At 30.7% G+C, this 5347-nt stretch overlaps 1 protein-coding gene across 5 annotated transcripts in view; it reads right to left on the bottom strand.

The window, feature by feature from the left end:
- NOVA1 (NOVA alternative splicing regulator 1) overlaps positions 1 to 5347 on the bottom strand; it is a 154435-nt gene that overhangs the window by 140729 nt on the left and 8359 nt on the right. For 2 of the 5 annotated variants that reach the window (XM_017895904.1, XM_017895905.1), the window contains exon 3: positions 5120 to 5199. The exons of the other annotated variants lie outside the window; for them this stretch is intronic. The gene's annotated coding sequence lies outside the window, so the exon portion shown is untranslated. The remainder of the gene's footprint in view (positions 1 to 5119; positions 5200 to 5347) is intronic. 5 annotated transcript variants of the gene reach the window in all.

Genomic DNA, 5347 nt, shown 5'->3' with positions numbered 1-5347 from the left:
AAAAAAAAAAAAAAAAAAAAAAAACCAGTATGCAACACTTAGATTATTTCTCACTTTAAAAACAAATCATGAATTCATACCATAATATAGATATCAATTTTAAAGAAATTGGACTTTTCTTATGCTTCCTTTTTTATATTGAATTCAACCTTGAGTTATACAACTGGTATTACCAAATTATGAATAGCACTTAAATAAAGAATACACAGTGAATATTTTTATTTTAAATCCCCATCTGTCGCTTAATGTCACTTCAGCTGTTCAATTTTTTAATGTTTCTTTACACAAGTAGCCAATAATTGCACAAATCAGTATAAAATGCAAGTTAGATTTTTAATCTCATTTTCTAAATGAAAAAACAGTACCATATTTTCAGTCTTTTAAAATTAATCTCAATTTGATAAGGGTATTAATTAAGATTCATTCTTATGTGAAATATTTATAAATGATGAAAAATCCTGCTTTATATCAACAATCAGCCAAAATTCAGCAAAAAATTACATAACAGAGAATCCACTAACAAATAAATAGTAAGTTTTAATTTTCACTGACATAGCATAACAATGTTTTGACAATATACCTAACTTTAGTGTTTGAACAGCATTAAATTCACACACACACATTGTATAAATCACTCGTTTATCAAATTACAAATAAGTATATCTTTTCATATGCCAAGAAAGCAAGAAAGGTCTACATATTGAACGAATTTAAGAAACAAGAAACTTTTTTTCTCGTATATGATCTGAATTGCTATGAATCAAAAGCAAATTGGTTAAAGATTTTCCCTGTATATAGCAAAACATTCTCCATAGACACCTGTCATTCACGAAGTGCCCTCCACCTTTTTTTTCTTCCATACTTGGCACATAACTGCTTAAACACAACTCACGTTTCTTAACATCTCTTTTCTGTTTTTCTAGTTGTCCCATCTTTCCCTTTGCCTTTTCCTTTCTAAGTAAATTGGATCTTTATAAAATCCTATTTCAATTTCCTAAGCAGAAAGTCAGAATCCAATCTAATACTCAACTATACTTTTGGACAACTGGGCAATCCATCCGCCAGACTCTAAGTGTCACTATATTTATACAAATGTGTATTTTTTAACTACAGTACAACTGTCAGTCATTTTACAGACACAGCAGATGTAGATTTTAAAAATATTCTTGCTAATGAATATACCCAGGATGAATTTTTTCCGCCAGGTTTTTCTTGTTTTTCACATGCACTAGATTGTCTCCTACCTGTACAGATATCTGTAGTGCCTCCTACCACCACTGCCCCCATACCAACAGCAATGTCCACCTTTTATCCAATCAACACCAAACTACTTTTAGACCCCTGAATATAACAGAATTGCTGCATACCTTTACGTCTATATACGCTTCAAATGACCTTCCACCTTTGTTCAACAAGCAAATTAAAATTCAGTCTCCCAAACCTTGTCAACTTCTTTTTGAAGTCTTCTTTGAAGTCTAACCCCTCCTCCCAAGACCCTGATACTAACAGAGATAATTTCAACTTCTAGATATAATTCTCCATTATACAGTTATCAAACTTATAACGTGGTATCCATCTAAGATTTCAGGGCATTGTACACTTAGTTCTAAACCCAACAAAGCCCACTCATGTTCATAAAACTTAACATCTGTGACAAAGCAGGGCACGGGGAAACAGACAAGTAAAGAAACACTATGATAGAGTTATTTTAACCCACTGTTCTCCACCACTTTTCAAAATATAAATAAAATTTACAAAAATGTGGAAGACTAATCACAAGGCATGAAAGAGTGTATCTATTAAATCTTAGATGTTTCACTGGTTTATTATGATAAAAATCAAACAATGTATTAATACAAGAAAAACACTCTTATTTCATGTATCTCTTTAAATTGCATATATTTACAAAGTATGTAAAGATGCCACAATATCCCAAACTCAATAACTTCCCTAAAATTTTGATTTCAAATAAAGTAACATATACTAATACCTTCATATTTAAGTTGGTCAAACTATAAGCAAATAAGTTCCCCTCTACTATACAGCTGGTATTTTTTTTCTTTTTTCTTGGCAAATTAGAAAAGTAAATTGTCCAGTTTCTAAATGTAACAATGTAACCACCCCCAACAAAGTCACATGTTAACTTCCCCACTATAGTTGGGAAAGAAGATATTAAAATATATTACAAATAAAATATTTAGTAAGCATACTTCTAATATGTCACTTTAATTTGATGGTTAGTACTCAAGAAAAATCATAATTGGACTTTGTTCCTCACTGAGCATATGGCCATGTGGCCATAAATAAACTGTAATGTGATATAGCTATAAAATCTTGTAGTATATATACTTTTCATTACTTTATTAATAACTAAATCTTAAACTCATGTTGCTTAAGTTATTTTAAAGGTAGTCTCCATTTCAGAGGTGGCTTTAACATACTCTCCACAATACTGGATTTCAGTTTCTTTCACACAGGATAGCATGCTAAACAGAACGCAAAATTCCCATCATACTCCACTGTACCTAGCCAATACCTACTGTAACACTCCTATGCATTTCTCATTCATTTAAATTTCTTAAATCATTACTAAAGTAAACTAGAAGTGTAATGAAACACTAAAGATGGACTGCCTTCTATATCCACTGTATTGGTATTACATGAGCACTTCACAGAAGAAATCTCAAACTGTTCATTCAGTCATTCATTCACACATTCATGTAAATTTCCAGTGCCACCTACGGTTAAACAATTGGGCTGTATGTTAAACACACAGCAGGTAAGAAGGATGCCATAAACTCCCCCACATCAGTGGACCTTAATCCAATTACTCAATTGATGTGAGTAAAGACTATCACAAATTTTTTTGGTTTTAATTTAGCACTGTAGAAGGAAAAGTCTTCAAAATCACACTAAGTACTTTTATGATTGTATTAGAAAGTAGTTCTTAAGCCTATAACACAATGAAGATAATATCAGAATTCTAATTAACTAAGTAGACCAACTTAATGAAATGAATAGCTAAGAAAGAGAAAACAGTGATGTTTTCAAATTAATAATTACCGGACAACACAACTACATTTCTACTTATGTTGCCTTACAATTAGCCTCATGCTTATTTTTTAATCATGACATTTTATATATTAAAGCAAATGTTATGAATACTCACCCAAATACGCTATATTTAAGGGCGTTATTATAAAAGTCATAAAAACATGGAAAATACATATATTATTAAAATAATTCTTGAAAACAAAATTTAACTTAGAAAGCCTACTTTTAAATGAAAGTCAATACTCTAACCAAAATTAAAATTTAGAAATATAGCTAAGGAATGGTGAAAGCAAGAAAAAAAAAAAGGACAAATGAAGAAAAATAACAACGCTGCAGAAATCTAATCACCCTAAAAACACTGCCACTTTCAAACAGTATAATTAAGGGAAGAGAGAAAATGACCAAGCTACATGTTCCAGGAAATATAACCTATGATATCCTAAATTTCTAAAAGAAATTTGCTAATGACCAAAGAGCACCTTGCCTATGTTCCTTCAGCGTAGCACATGAACTAAAATAATAATAATAATGGCAAAATAACCACGAGGCCATCGTGACAGTTTAAAATATATATATATTCATTTTAAGACTAGGAGAGAGAGGAGGTAAGGACTTATTTCCTCAGAGTCACATCCAAAAGGGAGGGGGAAAAAAGTAGAACAAAACAAGAGAATGAAGTACCTACAATTGCACCACAAATTCAGAAAACACATTTCAAAGCTACAGGACAATTACTGGCATTAGAGAAACCTTACGTAAATCACTTAATATCTTGGTACCTTGGTTTTCTCAACTGTTAAATCAAAGTTTTAGAAGAGATCATCTGAACTTCATCACTTTGATCTATTTGCACAACTTATTCAAATCCTTTAAATAAAAAGTCTCTCAACTATTCGTAAGTGTTGTCCTAAATCTTTAACAGAGATGCTACAATATAAAAAAAATTAAAACAAAAATCTAAGGAGAAAATAGCAAAACAAAAATCTGAGGAGAAAATAGCAAAGCAAAACTTCTCAGGGTAAAGCAAAGTATGCCTATACTCCTTGAATGGAGAAAAGATACACTGTAATAATTCTAAGTAATGATTACCAAATTGTTGCCTACACCAGAGTTTACAGGAAGCATCTGATACATATGCAAAATAATTAACAAGAGAAAGCTTCCAGGCCTACTTAACACTAAAGAATGAAACCAAGTTTAAAAAAAAATTACCTTCACCACTTTTTAAAGAAATCATCATATATTAGTTGTAGAAAATAAAACACAGGTTATCCAAAGAATAATTAAGGACTAAGTATGTGAATGAGCTCTCCCAGTAAGAGCTTACTTGCCTCCAACACTAACCACTTTAAAACCAGGTATTTCAAGAATTAATATGACCAAAATTAAAAAGCTACAGTTCTTCTAAAATATTTAGCAACATAAAAGAAAACAAAACTATGTTTTGTTTTTTTTTTTAAATAGCAGGTACCCCATTACCTACTATTCTATGTTACTGAAATGCACTACTATTGGTTCTATTCTGCCCTTCCCCCCAGATTAGATCTTAAAATACAGTCTCATTTCAGTCCAGTCTATTTTCTACAGCAGCAAATTACTAACAATTTAAATGAAGACAATCTTCTTTAATATCAGAATGATTTTTTTAGACCTAAGTGAACTGGGAGTAAGCATTTATTGTATCCTAGAAGAAATGCAAGATTTGAAATCTTATTTAATTAACAAACTTCTCTGAAAACTTATACTGTGAGTAAAATTATGGAGCCATGAGAGTATAACTATTCTCAAACATTTTTAAGATGAACTGAAAATTTCTTCCACAGAACTTTGAAAAGTATGCTCAGTTTCACAAGGAAGGTAAAAAAACACTACCATCTAAAATTTTTAAATTACTGAGTTTGCAATACAGTTTATCAGAAATTAGAAATATATTGAACATCATTATGACATAAACAGGTCTTAAAACAAAAAATAAAAATATAACATTAATTTTCAGTATAACCTATTGAATAAAATTCATTGAAAATTGACAAAATATTTTATTTTCCAGACCAAATAATCTTACCTTAATCATTTTGCTGTTAAAAACCTCAAGACATTAATTTCATTTTTCATCTGTTCCTGCCAACAATGCTATGACAGGCCCTGCAGGAAGCAGTAAAATATCAGTGATGGAGTGCAGATAGTAAGTGTTTTCACGATCAAGATTTGTCATAGAAAAGGATATCCATACAGTGGTGTGAAACTTGGAAAATACTGAAAACATCTCAAAAGTTTATCAGTGTAAATAATT

The sequence above is a fragment of the Rhinopithecus bieti genome, unplaced genomic scaffold (assembly GCF_001698545.2).
Source record: "Rhinopithecus bieti isolate Rb0 unplaced genomic scaffold, ASM169854v2 scaffold_21703, whole genome shotgun sequence".
Classification (NCBI taxonomy): domain Eukaryota; kingdom Metazoa; phylum Chordata; class Mammalia; order Primates; family Cercopithecidae; genus Rhinopithecus; species Rhinopithecus bieti.
The sequence above is the reverse complement of the archived record's forward strand: the minus strand, read 5'-3'. Positions and strand labels throughout refer to the sequence as shown.